This window comes from Anthonomus grandis, unplaced genomic scaffold, assembly GCF_022605725.1.
Source record: "Anthonomus grandis grandis unplaced genomic scaffold, icAntGran1.3 ctg00000301.1, whole genome shotgun sequence".
Lineage (NCBI taxonomy): Eukaryota > Metazoa > Arthropoda > Insecta > Coleoptera > Curculionidae > Anthonomus > Anthonomus grandis.
Window position 1 is genome coordinate 192810 of NW_026088453.1, and position 21082 is coordinate 213891.

Genomic DNA, 21082 nt, shown 5'->3' on the forward strand with positions numbered 1-21082 from the left:
TCAAAAACTATAATTTTTTCAATTTTGATAATTACGCGAAAGGTGCCCCTTCGCTAGGAGTACTTAACAGTTTTTAAATGAAAGCTCTATCTTTAATAACAAAAAAGTTATGCAAAATTTTCGATCTAAAAAAGTACATGTTAATTGTAAAAAACCGAAATTTCGATTTTTCTTAAAAACTATAATTTTTTTAATTTTGATAACTATGTGCAAGATGCCCCTTTGCGAGGAGTACTTGGCAGTTTTTAAATGAAAGCTCTATCTTTAATAACAAAAAAGTTATGCAAAATTTTCGATATAAAAAAGTACATGTTAATTGTAAAAAACGGAAATTTCGATTTTTTTCAAAAACTATAATTTTTTAAATTTTAATAATTATGTGCAAGATGCCTCTGCGCTAGGAGTACTTAACAGTTTTTAAATGAAAGCTCTATCTTTAATAACAAAAAAGTTATGCAAAATTTTCGATCTAAAAAAGTACATGTTAATTGTAAAAAACCGAAATTTCGATTTTTCTCAAGAACTATAATTTTTTCAATTTTGATAATTATGTGCAAGGTGCCCCTTCGCTAGGAGTACTTGACTGTTTTTAAATGAAAGCTCTATCTTTAATAACAAAAAAGTTATGCAAAATTTTCGATATAAAAAAGTACATGTTAATTGTAAAAAACCGAAATTTCGATTTTTTTCAAAAACTATAATTTTTTAAATTTTAATAATTATATGCAAGATGCCTCTTCGCTAGGAGTACTTAACAGTTTTTAAATGAAGGCTCTATCTTTAATAGCAAAAAAGTTATGCAAAATTTTCGATCTAAAAAAGTACATGTTAATTGTAAAAAACCGAAATTTAAATTTTTTTTCAAAAACTACAATTTTTTTAGTTTTTGATTATTACGTACAAGGTGCCCCTTTGCGAGGAGTACTTGGCAGTTTTTAAATGAAAGCTCTATCTTTAATACCAAAAAAGTTATGCAAAATTTTCGATCTAAAAAAGTACATGTTAATTGTAAAAAACCGAAATTTCGATTTTTCTTAAAAACTATAATTTTTTCAATTTTGATAATTACGCGAAAGGTGCCCCTTCGCTAGGAGTACTTAACAGTTTTTAAATGAAAGCTCTATCTTTAATACCAAAAAAGTTATGCAAAATTTTCGATCTAAAAAAGTACATGTTATTTGTAAAAAACCGAAATTTCAATTTTTCTCAAAAACTATAATTTTTTTCAATTTTGATAATTATGTGCAAGATGCCTCTTCGCTAGGAGTACTTAACAGTTTTTAAATGAAGGCTCTATCTTTAATAGCAAAAAAGTTATGCAAAATTTTCGATCTAAAAAAGTACATGTTAATTGTAAAAAACCGAAATTTCGATTTTTCTCAAAAACTATAATTTTTTCAATTTTGATAATTACGCGAAAGGTGCCCCTTCGCTAGGAGTACTTAACAGTTTTTAAATGAAAGCTCTATCTTTAATAACAAAAAAGTTATGCAAAATTTTCGATCTAAAAAAGTACATGTTAATTGTAAAAAACCGAAATTTCAATTTTTCTCAAAAACTATAATTTTTTCAATTTTGATAATTATGTGCAAGGTGCCCCTTCGCAAGGAGTACTTGACTGTTTTTAAATGAAAGCTCTATCTTTAATAACAAAAAAGTTATGCAAAATTTTCGATCTAAAAAAGTACATGTTAATCGTAAAAAACCGAAATTTCGATTTTTCTCAAGAACTATAATTTTTTCAATTTTGATAATTACGCGAAAGGTGCCCCTTCGCTAGGAGTACTTAACAGTTTTTAAATGAAAGCTCTATCTTTAATAACAAAAAAGTTATGCAAAATTTTCGATCTAAAAAAGTACATGTTAATTGTAAAAAACCGAAATTTCGATTTTTCTTAAAAACTATAATTTTTTTAATTTTGATAACTATGTGCAAGGTGCCCCTTTGCGAGGAGTACTTGGCAGTTTTTAAATGAAAGCTCTATCTTTAATAACAAAAAAGTTATGCAAAATTTTCGATCTAAAAAAGTACATGTTAATTGTAAAAAACTGAAATTTCGATTTTTCTCAAAAACTATAATTTTTTCAATTTTGATAATTACGCGAAAGGTGCCCCTTCGCTAGGAGTACTTAACAGTTTTTAAATGAAAGCTCTATCTTTAATAACAAAAAAGTTATGCAAAATTTTCGATCTAAAAAAGTACATGTTAATTGTAAAAAACCGAAATTTCGATTTTTCTCAAAAACTATAATTTTTTCAATTTTGATAATTATGTGCAAGGTGCCCCTTCGCTAGGAGTACTTGACTGTTTTTAAATGAAAGCTCTATCTTTAATAACAAAAAAGTTATGCAAAATTTTCGATATAAAAAAGTACATGTTAATTGTAAAAAACCGAAATTTCGATTTTTTTCAAAAACTATAATTTTTTAAATTTTAATAATTATGTGCAAGATGCCTCTTCGCTAGGAGTACTTGACTGTTTTTAAATGAAAGCTCTATCTTTAATAACAAAAAAGTAATGCAAAATTTTCGATCTAAAAAAGTACATGTTAATCGTAAAAAACCGAAATTTCGATTTTTCTCAAAAACTATAATTTTTTCAATTTTGATAATTACGCGAAAGGTGCCCCTTCGCTAGGAGTACTTAACAGTTTTTAAATGAAAGCTCTATCTTTAATAACAAAAAAGTTATGCAAAATTTTCGATCTAAAAAAGTACATGTTAATCGTAAAAAACCGAAATTTTGATTTTTCTCAAAAACTATAATTTTTTCAATTTTGATAATTATGTGCAAGGTGCCCCTTTGCGAGGAGTACTTGGCAGTTCTTAAATGAAAGCTCTATCTTTAATAACAAAAAAGTTATGCAAAATTTTCGATCTAAAAAAGTACATGTTAATTGTAAAAAACCGAAATTTCGATTTTTCTCAAAAACTATAATTTTTTCAATTTTGATAATTATGTGCAAGGTGCCCCTTCGCTAGGAGTACTTGACTGTTTTTAAATGAAAGCTCTATCTTTAATAACAAAAAAGTAATGCAAAATTTTCGATCTAAAAAAGTACATGTTAATTGTAAAAAACCGAAATTTCGATTTTTCTCAAAAACTATAATTTTTTCAATTTTGATAATTATGTGCAAGGTGCCCCTTCGCTAGGAGTACTTGACTGTTTTTAAATGAAAGCTCTATCTTTAATAACAAAAAAGTTATGCAAAATTTTCGATATAAAAAAGTACATGTTAATTGTAAAAAACCGAAATTTCGATTTTTTTCAAAAACTATAATTTTTTAAATTTTAATAATTATGTGCAAGATGCCTCTTCGCTAGGAGTACTTAACAGTTTTTAAATGAAGGCTCTATCTTTAATAGCAAAAAAGTTATGCAAAATTTTCGATCTAAAAAAGTACATGTTAATTGTAAAAAACCGAAATTTAGATTTTTTCCAAAAACTACAATTTTTTTAGTTTTTGATTATTACGTACAAGGTGCCCCTTTGCGAGGAGTACTTGGCAGTTTTTAAATGAAAGCTCTATCTTTAATAACAAAAAAGTAATGCAAAATTTTCGATCTAAAAAAGTACATGTTAATCGTAAAAAACCGAAATTTCGATTTTTCTCAAAAACTATAATTTTTTCAATTTTGATAATTACGCGAAAGGTGCCCCTTCGCTACGAGTACTTAACAGTTTTTAAATGAAAGCTCTATCTTTAATACCAAAAAAGTTATGCAAAATTTTCGATCTAAAAAAGTACATGTTAATTGTAAAAAACCGAAATTTCGATTTTTCTCAAAAACTATAATTTTTTCAATTTTGATAATTACGCGAAAGTTGCCTCTTCGCTAGTAGTACTTAACAGTTTTTAAATGAAAGCTCTATCTTTAATAACAAAAAAGTTATGCAAAATTTTCGATCTAAAAAAGTACATGTTAATTGTAAAAAACCGATATTTCGATTTTTCTCAAAAACTATAATTTTTTTAATTTTGATAATTATGTGCAAGGTGCCCCTTTGCGAGAAGTACTTGGCAGTTTTTAAATGAAAGCTCTATCTTTAATAACAAAAAAGTTATGCAAAATTTTCGATCCAAAAAAGTACATGTTAATTGTAAAAAACCAAAATTTCGATTTTTCTCAAAAACTATAATTTTTTCAATTTTGATAATTATGTGCAAGGTGCCCCTTCGCTAGGAGTACTTGACTGTTTTTAAATGAAAGCTCTATCTTTAATAACAAAAAAGTTATGCAAAATTTTCGATATAAAAAAGTACATGTTAATTGTAAAAAACCGAAATTTCGATTTTTTTCAAAAACTATAATTTTTTAAATTTTAATAATTATATGCAAGATGCCTCTTCGCTAGGAGTACTTAACAGTTTTTAAATGAAGGCTCTATCTTTAATAGCAAAAAAGTTATGCAAAATTTTCGATCTAAAAAAGTACATGTTAATTGTAAAAAACCGAAATTTAAATTTTTTTTCAAAAACTACAATTTTTTTAGTTTTTGATTATTACGTACAAGGTGCCCCTTTGCGAGGAGTACTTGGCAGTTTTTAAATGAAAGCTCTATCTTTAATACCAAAAAAGTTATGCAAAATTTTCGATCTAAAAAAGTACATGTTAATTGTAAAAAACCGAAATTTCGATTTTTCTTAAAAACTATAATTTTTTCAATTTTGATAATTACGCGAAAGGTGCCCCTTCGCTAGGAGTACTTAACAGTTTTTAAATGAAAGCTCTATCTTTAATACCAAAAAAGTTATGCAAAATTTTCGATCTAAAAAAGTACATGTTATTTGTAAAAAACCGAAATTTCAATTTTTCTCAAAAACTATAATTTTTTTCAATTTTGATTATTACGTACAAGGTGCCCCTTTGCGAGGAGTACTTGGCAGTTTTTAAATGAAAGCTCTATCTTTAATAACAAAAAAGTTATGCAAAATTTTCGATCTAAAAATGTACATGTAAAAAACCGAAATTTCGATTTTTTTCAAAAACTATAATTTTTTCAATTTTAATAATTATGTGCAAGGTGCTCCTTTGCCAGGAGTACTTGACTGTTTTTAAATGAAAGCTCTATCTTTAATAACAAAAAAGTTATGCAACATTTTCGATCTAAAAAAGTACATGTTAATTGTAAAAAACCGAAATTTCGATTTTTTTCAAAAACTACAATTTTTTTAGTTTTAGATTATTACGTACAAGGTGCCCCTTTGCGAGGAGTACTTGGCAGTTTTTAAATGAAAGCTCTATCTTTAATAACAAAAAAGTTACGCAACATTTTCGATCTAAAAAAGTACATGTTAATTGTAAAAAACCGAAATTTCGATTTTTCTCAAAAACTACAATTTTTTTAGTTCTTGATTATTACGTACAAGGTGCCCCTTTGCGAGGATTACTTGGCAGTTTTTAAATGAAAGCTCTATCTTTAATAACAAAAAAGTTACGCAACATTTTCGATCTAAAAAAGTACATGTTAATTTTAGAAAACCGAAATTTCGATTTTTTTCAAAAACTATAATTTTTTCAATTTTAATAATTATGTGCAAGGTGCCCCTTCGCTAGGAGTACTTGACTGTTTTTAAATGAAAGCTCTATCTTTAATAACAAAAAAGTTATGCAAAATTTTCGATCTCAAAAAGTACATGTTAATTGTAAAAAACCGAAATTTCGATTTTTCTCAAAAACTATAATTTTTTCAGTTTTGATAATTATGTGCAAGGTGCCCCTTCGCTAGGAGTACTTGACTGTTTTTAAATGAAAGCTCTATCTTTAATAACAAAAAAGTTATGCAAAATTTTCGATCTCAAAAAGTACATGTTAATTGTAAAAAACCAAAATTTCGATTTTTCTCAAAAACTATAATTTTTTCAATTTTAATAATTATGTGCAAGGTGCCCCTTCGCTAGGAGTACTTGACTGTTTTTAAATGAAAGTTCTATCTTTAATAACAAAAAAGTTATGCAAAATTTTCGATCCAAAAAAGTACATGTTAATTGTAAAAAACCAAAATTTCGATTTTTCTCAAAAACTATAATTTTTTCAATTTTAATAATTATGTGCAAGGTGCCCCTTTGCGAGGAGTACTTGGCAGTTTTTAAATGAAAGCTCTATCTTTAAGAACAAAAAAGTTATGCAAAATTTTCGATCTAAAAAAGTACATGTTAATTGTAAAAAACCGAAATTTCGATTTATTTCAAAGACTACAATTTTTTCAATTTTGATAATTATGTGCAAGGTGCCCCTTTGCGAGGAGTACTTGACTGTTTTTAAATGGAAGCTCTATCTTTAATAACAAAAAAGTTATGCAAAATTTTCGATCTAAAAAAGTACATGTTAATCGTAAAAAACCGAAATTTCGATTTTTCTCAAAAACTATAATTTTTTCAATTTTGATAATTATGTGCAAGGTGCCCCTTTGCGAGGAGTACCTGGCAGTTTTTAAATGAGAGCTCTATCTTTAATAACAAAAAAGTTATGCACAATTTTCGATCTAAAAATGTACATGTTAATCGTAAAAAACCTAAATTTCGATTTTTCCCAAAAACTATAATTTTTTCAATTTTGATAATCATGTGCAAGGTGCCCCTTTGCGAGGAGTACTTGGCAGTTTTTAAATGAAAGCTCTATCTTTAATAACAAAAAAGTTATGCAAAATTTCCGATCTAAAAAAGTACATGTTAATTGTAAAAAACCTAAATTTCGATTTATTTCAAAGACTACAATTTTCTTAGTTTTTGATTATCACGTACAAGGTGCCCCTTTGCAAGGAGTACTTGGCAGTTCTTAAATAAAAGCTCTATCTTTAATAACAAAAAAGTTATGCAAAATTTTCGATCTAAAAAAGTACATGTTATTTGTAAAAAACCGAAATTTCAATTTTTCTCAAAAACTATAATTTTTTTCAATTTTGATAATTATGTGCAAGATGCCTCTTCGCTAGGAGTACTTAACAGTTTTTAAATGAAGGCTCTATCTTTAATAGCAAAAAAGTTATGCAAAATTTTCGATCTAAAAAAGTACATGTTAATTGTAAAAAACCGAAATTTCGATTTTTCTCAAAAACTATAATTTTTTCAATTTTGATAATTACGCGAAAGGTGCCCCTTCGCTAGGAGTACTTAACAGTTTTTAAATGAAAGCTCTATCTTTAATAACAAAAAAGTTATGCAAAATTTTCGATCTAAAAAAGTACATGTTAATTGTAAAAAACCGAAATTTCAATTTTTCTCAAAAACTATAATTTTTTCAATTTTGATAATTATGTGCAAGGTGCCCCTTCGCAAGGAGTACTTGACTGTTTTTAAATGAAAGCTCTATCTTTAATAACAAAAAAGTTATGCAAAATTTTCGATATAAAAAAGGACATGTTAATTGTAAAAAACCGAAATTTCGATTTTTTTCAAAAACTATAATTTTTTAAATTTTAATAATTATGTGCAAGATGCCTCTTCGCTAGGAGTACTTGACTGTTTTTAAATGAAAGCTCTATCTTTAATAACAAAAAAGTAATGCAAAATTTTCGATCTAAAAAAGTACATGTTAATCGTAAAAAACCGAAATTTCGATTTTTCTCAAAAACTATAATTTTTTCAATTTTGATAATTACGCGAAAGGTGCCCCTTCGCTAGGAGTACTTAACAGTTTTTAAATGAAAGCTCTATCTTTAATAACAAAAAAGTTATGCAAAATTTTCGATCTAAAAAAGTACATGTTAATTGTAAAAAACCGAAATTTCGATTTTTCTTAAAAACTATAATTTTTTTAATTTTGATAACTATGTGCAAGATGCCCCTTTGCGAGGAGTACTTGGCAGTTTTTAAATGAAAGCTCTATCTTTAATAACAAAAAAGTTATGCAAAATTTTCGATATAAAAAAGTACATGTTAATTGTAAAAAACGGAAATTTCGATTTTTTTCAAAAACTATAATTTTTTAAATTTTAATAATTATGTGCAAGATGCCTCTGCGCTAGGAGTACTTAACAGTTTTTAAATGAAAGCTCTATCTTTAATAACAAAAAAGTTATGCAAAATTTTCGATCTAAAAAAGTACATGTTAATTGTAAAAAACCGAAATTTCGATTTTTCTCAAGAACTATAATTTTTTCAATTTTGATAATTATGTGCAAGGTGCCCCTTCGCTAGGAGTACTTGACTGTTTTTAAATGAAAGCTCTATCTTTAATAACAAAAAAGTTATGCAAAATTTTCGATATAAAAAAGTACATGTTAATTGTAAAAAACCGAAATTTCGATTTTTTTCAAAAACTATAATTTTTTAAATTTTAATAATTATATGCAAGATGCCTCTTCGCTAGGAGTACTTAACAGTTTTTAAATGAAGGCTCTATCTTTAATAGCAAAAAAGTTATGCAAAATTTTCGATCTAAAAAAGTACATGTTAATTGTAAAAAACCGAAATTTAAATTTTTTTTCAAAAACTACAATTTTTTTAGTTTTTGATTATTACGTACAAGGTGCCCCTTTGCGAGGAGTACTTGGCAGTTTTTAAATGAAAGCTCTATCTTTAATACCAAAAAAGTTATGCAAAATTTTCGATCTAAAAAAGTACATGTTAATTGTAAAAAACCGAAATTTCGATTTTTCTTAAAAACTATAATTTTTTCAATTTTGATAATTACGCGAAAGGTGCCCCTTCGCTAGGAGTACTTAACAGTTTTTAAATGAAAGCTCTATCTTTAATACCAAAAAAGTTATGCAAAATTTTCGATCTAAAAAAGTACATGTTATTTGTAAAAAACCGAAATTTCAATTTTTCTCAAAAACTATAATTTTTTTCAATTTTGATAATTATGTGCAAGATGCCTCTTCGCTAGGAGTACTTAACAGTTTTTAAATGAAGGCTCTATCTTTAATAGCAAAAAAGTTATGCAAAATTTTCGATCTAAAAAAGTACATGTTAATTGTAAAAAACCGAAATTTCGATTTTTCTCAAAAACTATAATTTTTTCAATTTTGATAATTACGCGAAAGGTGCCCCTTCGCTAGGAGTACTTAACAGTTTTTAAATGAAAGCTCTATCTTTAATAACAAAAAAGTTATGCAAAATTTTCGATCTAAAAAAGTACATGTTAATTGTAAAAAACCGAAATTTCAATTTTTCTCAAAAACTATAATTTTTTCAATTTTGATAATTATGTGCAAGGTGCCCCTTCGCAAGGAGTACTTGACTGTTTTTAAATGAAAGCTCTATCTTTAATAACAAAAAAGTTATGCAAAATTTTCGATCTAAAAAAGTACATGTTAATCGTAAAAAACCGAAATTTCGATTTTTCTCAAGAACTATAATTTTTTCAATTTTGATAATTACGCGAAAGGTGCCCCTTCGCTAGGAGTACTTAACAGTTTTTAAATGAAAGCTCTATCTTTAATAACAAAAAAGTTATGCAAAATTTTCGATCTAAAAAAGTACATGTTAATTGTAAAAAACCGAAATTTCGATTTTTCTTAAAAACTATAATTTTTTTAATTTTGATAACTATGTGCAAGGTGCCCCTTTGCGAGGAGTACTTGGCAGTTTTTAAATGAAAGCTCTATCTTTAATAACAAAAAAGTTATGCAAAATTTTCGATCTAAAAAAGTACATGTTAATTGTAAAAAACTGAAATTTCGATTTTTCTCAAAAACTATAATTTTTTCAATTTTGATAATTACGCGAAAGGTGCCCCTTCGCTAGGAGTACTTAACAGTTTTTAAATGAAAGCTCTATCTTTAATAACAAAAAAGTTATGCAAAATTTTCGATCTAAAAAAGTACATGTTAATTGTAAAAAACCGAAATTTCGATTTTTCTCAAAAACTATAATTTTTTCAATTTTGATAATTATGTGCAAGGTGCCCCTTCGCTAGGAGTACTTGACTGTTTTTAAATGAAAGCTCTATCTTTAATAACAAAAAAGTTATGCAAAATTTTCGATATAAAAAAGTACATGTTAATTGTAAAAAACCGAAATTTCGATTTTTTTCAAAAACTATAATTTTTTAAATTTTAATAATTATGTGCAAGATGCCTCTTCGCTAGGAGTACTTGACTGTTTTTAAATGAAAGCTCTATCTTTAATAACAAAAAAGTAATGCAAAATTTTCGATCTAAAAAAGTACATGTTAATCGTAAAAAACCGAAATTTCGATTTTTCTCAAAAACTATAATTTTTTCAATTTTGATAATTACGCGAAAGGTGCCCCTTCGCTAGGAGTACTTAACAGTTTTTAAATGAAAGCTCTATCTTTAATAACAAAAAAGTTATGCAAAATTTTCGATCTAAAAAAGTACATGTTAATCGTAAAAAACCGAAATTTTGATTTTTCTCAAAAACTATAATTTTTTCAATTTTGATAATTATGTGCAAGGTGCCCCTTTGCGAGGAGTACTTGGCAGTTCTTAAATGAAAGCTCTATCTTTAATAACAAAAAAGTTATGCAAAATTTTCGATCTAAAAAAGTACATGTTAATTGTAAAAAACCGAAATTTCGATTTTTCTCAAAAACTATAATTTTTTCAATTTTGATAATTATGTGCAAGGTGCCCCTTCGCTAGGAGTACTTGACTGTTTTTAAATGAAAGCTCTATCTTTAATAACAAAAAAGTAATGCAAAATTTTCGATCTAAAAAAGTACATGTTAATTGTAAAAAACCGAAATTTCGATTTTTCTCAAAAACTATAATTTTTTCAATTTTGATAATTATGTGCAAGGTGCCCCTTCGCTAGGAGTACTTGACTGTTTTTAAATGAAAGCTCTATCTTTAATAACAAAAAAGTTATGCAAAATTTTCGATATAAAAAAGTACATGTTAATTGTAAAAAACCGAAATTTCGATTTTTTTCAAAAACTATAATTTTTTAAATTTTAATAATTATGTGCAAGATGCCTCTTCGCTAGGAGTACTTAACAGTTTTTAAATGAAGGCTCTATCTTTAATAGCAAAAAAGTTATGCAAAATTTTCGATCTAAAAAAGTACATGTTAATTGTAAAAAACCGAAATTTAGATTTTTTCCAAAAACTACAATTTTTTTAGTTTTTGATTATTACGTACAAGGTGCCCCTTTGCGAGGAGTACTTGGCAGTTTTTAAATGAAAGCTCTATCTTTAATAACAAAAAAGTAATGCAAAATTTTCGATCTAAAAAAGTACATGTTAATCGTAAAAAACCGAAATTTCGATTTTTCTCAAAAACTATAATTTTTTCAATTTTGATAATTACGCGAAAGGTGCCCCTTCGCTACGAGTACTTAACAGTTTTTAAATGAAAGCTCTATCTTTAATACCAAAAAAGTTATGCAAAATTTTCGATCTAAAAAAGTACATGTTAATTGTAAAAAACCGAAATTTCGATTTTTCTCAAAAACTATAATTTTTTCAATTTTGATAATTACGCGAAAGTTGCCTCTTCGCTAGTAGTACTTAACAGTTTTTAAATGAAAGCTCTATCTTTAATAACAAAAAAGTTATGCAAAATTTTCGATCTAAAAAAGTACATGTTAATTGTAAAAAACCGATATTTCGATTTTTCTCAAAAACTATAATTTTTTTAATTTTGATAATTATGTGCAAGGTGCCCCTTTGCGAGAAGTACTTGGCAGTTTTTAAATGAAAGCTCTATCTTTAATAACAAAAAAGTTATGCAAAATTTTCGATCCAAAAAAGTACATGTTAATTGTAAAAAACCAAAATTTCGATTTTTCTCAAAAACTATAATTTTTTCAATTTTGATAATTATGTGCAAGGTGCCCCTTCGCTAGGAGTACTTGACTGTTTTTAAATGAAAGCTCTATCTTTAATAACAAAAAAGTTATGCAAAATTTTCGATATAAAAAAGTACATGTTAATTGTAAAAAACCGAAATTTCGATTTTTTTCAAAAACTATAATTTTTTAAATTTTAATAATTATATGCAAGATGCCTCTTCGCTAGGAGTACTTAACAGTTTTTAAATGAAGGCTCTATCTTTAATAGCAAAAAAGTTATGCAAAATTTTCGATCTAAAAAAGTACATGTTAATTGTAAAAAACCGAAATTTAAATTTTTTTTCAAAAACTACAATTTTTTTAGTTTTTGATTATTACGTACAAGGTGCCCCTTTGCGAGGAGTACTTGGCAGTTTTTAAATGAAAGCTCTATCTTTAATACCAAAAAAGTTATGCAAAATTTTCGATCTAAAAAAGTACATGTTAATTGTAAAAAACCGAAATTTCGATTTTTCTTAAAAACTATAATTTTTTCAATTTTGATAATTACGCGAAAGGTGCCCCTTCGCTAGGAGTACTTAACAGTTTTTAAATGAAAGCTCTATCTTTAATACCAAAAAAGTTATGCAAAATTTTCGATCTAAAAAAGTACATGTTATTTGTAAAAAACCGAAATTTCAATTTTTCTCAAAAACTATAATTTTTTTCAATTTTGATAATTATGTGCAAGATGCCTCTTCGCTAGGAGTACTTAACAGTTTTTAAATGAAGGCTCTATCTTTAATAGCAAAAAAGTTATGCAAAATTTTCGATCTAAAAAAGTACATGTTAATTGTAAAAAACCGAAATTTCGATTTTTCTCAAAAACTATAATTTTTTCAATTTTGATAATTACGCGAAAGGTGCCCCTTCGCTAGGAGTACTTAACAGTTTTTAAATGAAAGCTCTATCTTTAATAACAAAAAAGTTATGCAAAATTTTCGATCTAAAAAAGTACATGTTAATTGTAAAAAACCGAAATTTCAATTTTTCTCAAAAACTATAATTTTTTTAATTTTGATAATTATGTGCAAGGTGCCCCTTCGCAAGGAGTACTTGACTGTTTTTAAATGAAAGCTCTATCTTTAATAACAAAAAAGTTATGCAAAATTTTCGATATAAAAAAGGACATGTTAATTGTAAAAAACCGAAATTTCGATTTTTTTCAAAAACTATAATTTTTTAAATTTTAATAATTATGTGCAAGATGCCTCTTCGCTAGGAGTACTTGACTGTTTTTAAATGAAAGCTCTATCTTTAATAACAAAAAAGTAATGCAAAATTTTCGATCTAAAAAAGTACATGTTAATCGTAAAAAACCGAAATTTCGATTTTTTTCAAAAACTATAATTTTTTCAATTTTGATAATTACGCGAAAGGTGCCCCTTCGCTAGGAGTACTTAACAGTTTTTAAATGAAAGCTCTATCTTTAATAACAAAAAAGTTATGCAAAATTTTCGATCTAAAAAAGTACATGTTAATTGTAAAAAACCGAAATTTCGATTTTTCTTAAAAACTATAATTTTTTTAATTTTGATAACTATGTGCAAGGTGCCCCTTTGCGAGGAGTACTTGGCAGTTTTTAAATGAAAGCTCTATCTTTAATAACAAAAAAGTTATGCAAAATTTTCGATCTAAAAAAGTACATGTTAATTGTAAAAAACGGAAATTTCGATTTTTTTCAAAAACTATAATTTTTTAAATTTTAATAATTATGTGCAAGATGCCTCTTCGCTAGGAGTACTTAACAGTTTTTAAATGAAGGCTCTATCTTTAATAGCAAAAAAGTTATGCAAAATTTTCGATCTAAAAAAGTACATGTTAATTGTAAAAAACCGAAATTTAAATTTTTTTTCAAAAACTACAATTTTTTTAGTTTTTGATTATTACGTACAAGGTGCCCCTTTGCGAGGAGTACTTGGCAGTTTTTAAATGAAAGCTCTATCTTTAATACCAAAAAAGTTATGCAAAATTTTCGATCTAAAAAAGTACATGTTAATTGTAAAAAACCGAAATTTCGATTTTTCTTAAAAACTATAATTTTTTCAATTTTGATAATTACGCGAAAGGTGCCCCTTCGCTAGGAGTACTTAACAGTTTTTAAATGAAAGCTCTATCTTTAATACCAAAAAAGTTATGCAAAATTTTCGATCTAAAAAAGTACATGTTATTTGTAAAAAACCGAAATTTCAATTTTTCTCAAAAACTATAATTTTTTTCAATTTTGATAATTATGTGCAAGATGCCTCTTCGCTAGGAGTACTTAACAGTTTTTAAATGAAGGCTCTATCTTTAATAGCAAAAAAGTTATGCAAAATTTTCGATCTAAAAAAGTACATGTTAATTGTAAAAAACCGAAATTTCGATTTTTCTCAAAAACTATAATTTTTTCAATTTTGATAATTACGCGAAAGGTGCCCCTTCGCTAGGAGTACTTAACAGTTTTTAAATGAAAGCTCTATCTTTAATAACAAAAAAGTTATGCAAAATTTTCGATCTAAAAAAGTACATGTTAATTGTAAAAAACCGAAATTTCAATTTTTCTCAAAAACTATAATTTTTTCAATTTTGATAATTATGTGCAAGGTGCCCCTTCGCAAGGAGTACTTGACTGTTTTTAAATGAAAGCTCTATCTTTAATAACAAAAAAGTTATGCAAAATTTTCGATATAAAAAAGACATGTTAATTGTAAAAAACCGAAATTTCGATTTTTTTTCAAAAACTATAATTTTTTAAATTTTAATAATTATGTGCAAGATGCCTCTTCGCTAGGAGTACTTGACTGTTTTTAAATGAAAGCTCTATCTTTAATAACAAAAAAGTAATGCAAAATTTTCGATCTAAAAAAGTACATGTTAATCGTAAAAAACCGAAATTTCGATTTTTCTCAAAAACTATAATTTTTTTCAATTTTGATAATTACGCGAAAGGTGCCCCTTCGCTAGGAGTACTTAACAGTTTTTAAATGAAAGCTCTATCTTTAATAACAAAAAAGTTATGCAAAATTTTCGATCTAAAAAAGTACATGTTAATTGTAAAAAACCGAAATTTCGATTTTTCTTAAAAACTATAATTTTTTTAATTTTGATAACTATGTGCAAGGTGCCCCTTTGCGAGGAGTACTTGGCAGTTTTTAAATGAAAGCTCTATCTTTAATAACAAAAAAGTTATGCAAAATTTTCGATCTAAAAAAGTACATGTTAATCGTAAAAAACCGAAATTTCGATTTTTCTCAAAAACTATAATTTTTTCAATTTTGATAATTATGTGCAAGGTGCCCCTTCGCTAGGAGTACTTGACTGTTTTTAAATGAAAGCTCTATCTTTAATAACAAAAAAGTTATGCAAAATTTTCGATATAAAAAAGTACATGTTAATTGTAAAAAACCGAAATTTCGATTTTTTTCAGAAACTATAATTTTTTAAATTTTAATAATTATATGCAAGATGCCTCTTCGCTAGGAGTACTTAACAGTTTTTAAATGAAGGCTCTATCTTTAATAGCAAAAAAGTTATGCAAAATTTTCGATCTAAAAAAGTACATGTTAATTGTAAAAAACCGAAATTTAAATTTTTTTTTCAAAAACTACAATTTTTTTAGTTTTTGATTATTACGTACAAGGTGCCCCTTTGCGAGGAGTACTTGGCAGTTTTTAAATGAAAACTCTATCTTTAATACAAAAAAAGTTATGCAAAATTTTCGATCTAAAAAAGTACATGTTAATTGTAAAAAACCGAAATTTCGATTTTTCTTAAAAACTATAATTTTTTCAATTTTGATAATTACGCGAAAGGTGCCCCTTCACTAGGAGTACTTAACAGTTTTTAAATGAAAGCTCTATCTTTAATACCAAAAAAGTTATGCAAAATTTTCGATCTAAAAAAGTACATGTTATTTGTAAAAAACCGAAATTTCAATTTTTCTCAAAAACTATAATTTTTTTCAATTTTGATAATTATGTGCAAGATGCCTCTTCGCTAGGAGTACTTAACAGTTTTTAAATGAAGGCTCTATCTTTAATAGCAAAAAAGTTATGCAAAATTTTCGATCTAAAAAAGTACATGTTAATTGTAAAAAACCGAAATTTCGATTTTTCTCAAAAACTATAATTTTTTCAATTTTGATAATTACGCGAAAGGTGCCCCTTCGCTAGGAGTACTTAACAGTTTTTAAATGAAAGCTCTATCTTTAATAACAAAAAAGTTATGCAAAATTTTCGATCTAAAAAAGTACATGTTAATTGTAAAAAACCGAAATTTCAATTTTTCTCAAAAACTATAATTTTTTCAATTTTGATAATTATGTGCAAGGTGCCCCTTCGCAAGGAGTACTTGACTGTTTTTAAATGAAAGCTCTATCTTTAATAACAAAAAAGTTATGCAAAATTTTCGATCCAAAAAAGTACATGTTAATTGTAAAAAACCAAAATTTCGATTTTTCTCAAAAACTATAATTTTTTCAATTTTAATAATTATGTGCAAGGTGCCCCTTCGCTAGGAGTACTTGACTGTTTTTAAATGAAAGCTCTATCTTTAATAACAAAAAAGTAATGCAAAATTTTCGATCTAAAAAAGTACATGTTAATTGTAAAAAACGGAAATTTCGATTTTTTTAAAAACTATAATTTTTTAAATTTTAATAATTATGTGCAAGATGCCTCTGCGCTAGGAGTACTTAACAGTTTTTAAATGAAAGCTCTATCTTTAATAACAAAAAAGTTATGCAAAATTTTCGATCTAAAAAAGTACATGTTAATTGTAAAAAACCGAAATTTCGATTTTTCTCAAGAACTATAATTTTTTCAATTTTGATAATTATGTGCAAGGTGCCCCTTCGCTAGGAGTACTTGACTGTTTTTAAATGAAAGCTCTATCTTTAATAACAAAAAAGTTATGCAAAATTTTCGATATAAAAAAGTACATGTTAATTGTAAAAAACCGAAATTTCGATTTTTTTCAAAAACTATAATTTTTTAAATTTTAATAATTATATGCAAGATGCCTCTTCGCTAGGAGTACTTAACAGTTTTTAAATGAAGGCTCTATCTTTAATAGCAAAAAAGTTATGCAAAATTTTCGATCTAAAAAAGTACATGTTAATTGTAAAAAACCGAAATTTAAATTTTTTTTCAAAAACTACAATTTTTTTAGTTTTTGATTATTACGTACAAGGTGCCCCTTTGCGAGGAGTACTTGGCAGTTTTTAAATGAAAGCTCTATCTTTAATACCAAAAAAGTTATGCAAAATTTTCGATCTAAAAAAGTACATGTTAATTGTAAAAAACCGAAATTTCGATTTTTCTTAAAAACTATAATTTTTTCAATTTTGATAATTACGCGAAAGGTGCCCCTTCGCTAGGAGTACTTAACAGTTTTTAAATGAAAGCTCTATCTTTAATACCAAAAAAGTTATGCAAAATTTTCGATCTAAAAAAGTACATGTTATTTGTAAAAAACCGAAATTTCAATTTTTCTCAAAAACTATAATTTTTTTCAATTTTGATAATTATGTGCAAGATGCCTCTTCGCTAGGAGTACTTAACAGTTTTTAAATGAAGGCTCTATCTTTAATAGCAAAAAAGTTATGCAAAATTTTCGATCTAAAAAAGTACATGTTAATTGTAAAAAACCGAAATTTCGATTTTTCTCAAAAACTATAATTTTTTCAATTTTGATAATTACGCGAAAGGTGCCCCTTCGCTAGGAGTACTTGACTGTTTTTAAATGAAAGCTCTATCTTTAATAACAAAAAAGTAATGCAAAATTTTCGATCTAAAAAAGTACATGTTAATTGTAAAAAACCGAAATTTCAATTTTTCTCAAAAACTATAATTTTTTCAATTTTAATAATTATGTGCAAGATGCCTCTTCGCTAGGAGTACTTGACTGTTTTTAAATGAAAGCTCTATCTTTAATAACAAAAAAGTAATGCAAAATTTTCGATCTAAAAAAGTACATGTTAATCGTAAAAAACCGAAATTTCGATTTTTCTCAAAAACTATAATTTTTTCAATTTTGATAATTACGCGAAAGGTGCCCCTTCGCTAGGAGTACTTGACTGTTTTTAAATGAAAGCTCTATCTTTAATAACAAAAAAGTAATGCAAAATTTTCGATCTAAAAAAGTACATGTTAATTGTAAAAAACCGAAATTTCGATTTTTCTCAAAAACTATAATTTTTTCAATTTTGATAATTATGTGCAAGGTGCCCCTTTGCGAGGAGTACTTGGCAGTTCTTAAATGAAAGCTCTATCTTTAATAACAAAAAAGTTATGCAAAATTTTCGATCTAAAAAAGTACATGTTAATTGTAAAAAACCGAAATTTCGATTTTTCTCAAAAACTATAATTTTTTCAATTTTGATAATTATGTGCAAGGTGCCCCTTCGCTAGGAGTACTTGACTGTTTTTAAATGAAAGCTCTATCTTTAATAACAAAAAAGTAATGCAAAATTTTCGATCTAAAAAAGTACATGTTAATTGTAAAAAACCGAAATTTCGATTTTTCTCAAAAACTATAATTTTTTCAATTTTGATAATTATGTGCAAGGTGCCCCTTCGCTAGGAGTACTTGACTGTTTTTAAATGAAAGCTCTATCTTTAATAACAAAAAAGTTATGCAAAATTTTCGATATAAAAAAGTACATGTTAATTGTAAAAAACCGAAATTTCGATTTTTTTCAAAAACTATAATTTTTTAAATTTTAATAATTATGTGCAAGATGCCTCTTCGCTAGGAGTACTTGACTGTTTTTAAATGAAAGCTCTATCTTTAATAACAAAAAAGTAATGCAAAATTTTCGATCTAAAAAAGTACATGTTAATCGTAAAAAACCGAAATTTCGATTTTTCTCAAAAACTATAATTTTTTCAATTTTGATAATTATGTGCAAGGTGCCCCTTTGCGAGGAGTACTTGGCAGTTCTTAAATGAAAGCTCTATCTTTAATAACAAAAAAGTTATGCAAAATTTTCGATCTAAAAAAGTACATGTTAATTGTAAAAAACCGAAATTTCGATTTTTCTCAAAAACTATAATTTTTTCAATTTTGATAATTATGTGCAAGGTGCCCCTTCGCTAGGAGTACTTGACTGTTTTTAAATGAAAGCTCTATCTTTAATAACAAAAAAGTAATGCAAAATTTTCGATCTAAAAAAGTACATGTTAATTGTAAAAAACCGAAATTTCGATTTTTCTCAAAAACTATAATTTTTTCAATTTTGATAATTATGTGCAAGGTGCCCCTTCGCTAGGAGTACTTGACTGTTTTTAAATGAAAGCTCTATCTTTAATAACAAAAAAGTTATGCAAAATTTTCGATATAAAAAAGTACATGTTAATTGTAAAAAACCGAAATTTCGATTTTTTTCAAAAACTATAATTTTTTAAATTTTAATAATTATGTGCAAGATGCCTCTTCGCTAGGAGTACTTGACTGTTTTTAAATGAAAGCTCTATCTTTAATAACAAAAAAGTAATGCAAAATTTTCGATCTAAAAAAGTACATGTTAATCGTAAAAAACCGAAATTTCGATTTTTCTCAAAAACTATAATTTTTTCAATTTTGATAATTACGCGAAAGGTGCCCCATCGCTAGGAGTACTTAACAGTTTTTAAATGAAAGCTCTATCTTTAATAACAAAAAAGTTATGCAAAATTTTCGATCTAAAAAAGTACATGTTAATTGTAAAAAACCGAAATTTCGATTTTTCTTAAAAACTATAATTTTTTTAATTTTGATAACTATGTGCAAGGTGCCCCTTTGCGAGGAGTACTTGGCAGTTTTTAAATGAAAGCTCTATCTTTAATAACAAAAAAGTTATGCAAAATTTTCGATCTAAAAAAGTACATGTTAATTGTAAAAAACGGAAATTTCGATTTTTTTTAAAAACTATAATTTTTTGAATTTTAATAATTATGTGCAAGATGCCTCTTCGCTAGGAGTACTTAACAGTTTTTAAATGAAGGCTCTATCTCTAATAGCAAAAAAGTTATGCAAAATTTTCGATCTAAAAAAGTACATGTTAATTGTAAAAAACGGAAATTTCGATTTTTTTCAAAAACTATAATTTTTTAAATTTTAATAATTATGTGCAAGATGCCTCTGCGCTAGGAGTACTTAACAGTTTTTAAATGAAAGCTCTATCTTTAATAACAAAAAAGTTATGCAAAATTTTCGTTCTAAAAAAGTACATGTTAATTGTAAAAAACCGAAATTTCGATTTTTCTCAAGAACTATAATTTTTTCAATTTTGATAATTATGTGCAAGGTGCCCCTTCGCTAGGAGTACTTGACTGTTTTTAAATGAAAGCTCTATCTTTAATAACAAAAAAGGTATGCAAAATTTTCGATATAAAAAAGTACATGTTAATTGTAAAAAACCGAAATTTCGATTTTTTTCAAAAACTATAATTTTTTAAATTTTAATAATTATATGCAAGATGCCTCTTCGCTAGGAGTACTTAACAGTTTTTAAATGAAGGCTCTATCTTTAATAGCAAAAAAGTTATGCAAAATTTTCGATCTAAAAAAGTACATGTTAATTGTAAAAAACCGAAATTTAAATTTTTTTTCAAAAACTACAATTTTTTTAGTTTTTGATTATTACGTACAAGGTGCCCCTTTGCGAGGAGTACTTGGCAGTTTTTAAATGAAAGCTCTATCTTTAATACCAAAAAAGTTATGCAAAATTTTCGATCTAAAAAAGTACATGTTAATTGTAAAAAACCGAAATTTCGATTTTTCTTAAAAACTATAATTTTTTCAATTTTGATAATTACGCGAAAGGTGCCCCTTCGCTAGGAGTACTTAACAGTTTTTAAATGAAAGCTCTATCTTTAATACCAAAAAAGTTATGCAAAATTTTCGATCTAAAAAAGTACATGTTATTTGTAAAAAACCGAAATTTCAATTTTTCTCAAAAACTATAATTTTTTTCAATTTTGATAATTATGTGCAAGATGCCTCTTCGCTAGGAGTACTTAACAGTTTTTAAATGAAGGCTCTATCTTTAATAGCAAAAAAGTTATGCAAAATTTTCGATCTAAAAAAGTACATGTTAATTGTAAAAAACCGAAATTTCGATTTTTCTCAAAAACTATAATTTTTTCAATTTTGATAATTACGCGAAAGGTGCCCCTTCGCTAGGAGTACTTAACAGTTTTTAAATGAAAGCTCTATCTTTAATAACAAAAAAGTTATGCAAAATTTTCGATCTAAAAAAGTACATGTTAATTGTAAAAAACCGAAATTTCAATTTTTCTCAAAAACTATAATTTTTTCAATTTTGATAATTATGTGCAAGGTGCCCCTTCGCAAGGAGTACTTGACTGTTTT

The 21082-nt window shown here is 26.2% G+C and overlaps 1 protein-coding gene across 1 annotated transcript in view; it reads right to left on the reverse strand.

Annotated features, from left to right (window-relative positions):
- The window catches only part of LOC126749551 (uncharacterized), a 145610-nt gene that overhangs the window by 111856 nt on the left and 12672 nt on the right, over positions 1-21082 (reverse strand). The gene's annotated exons all lie outside the window — the stretch shown is intronic.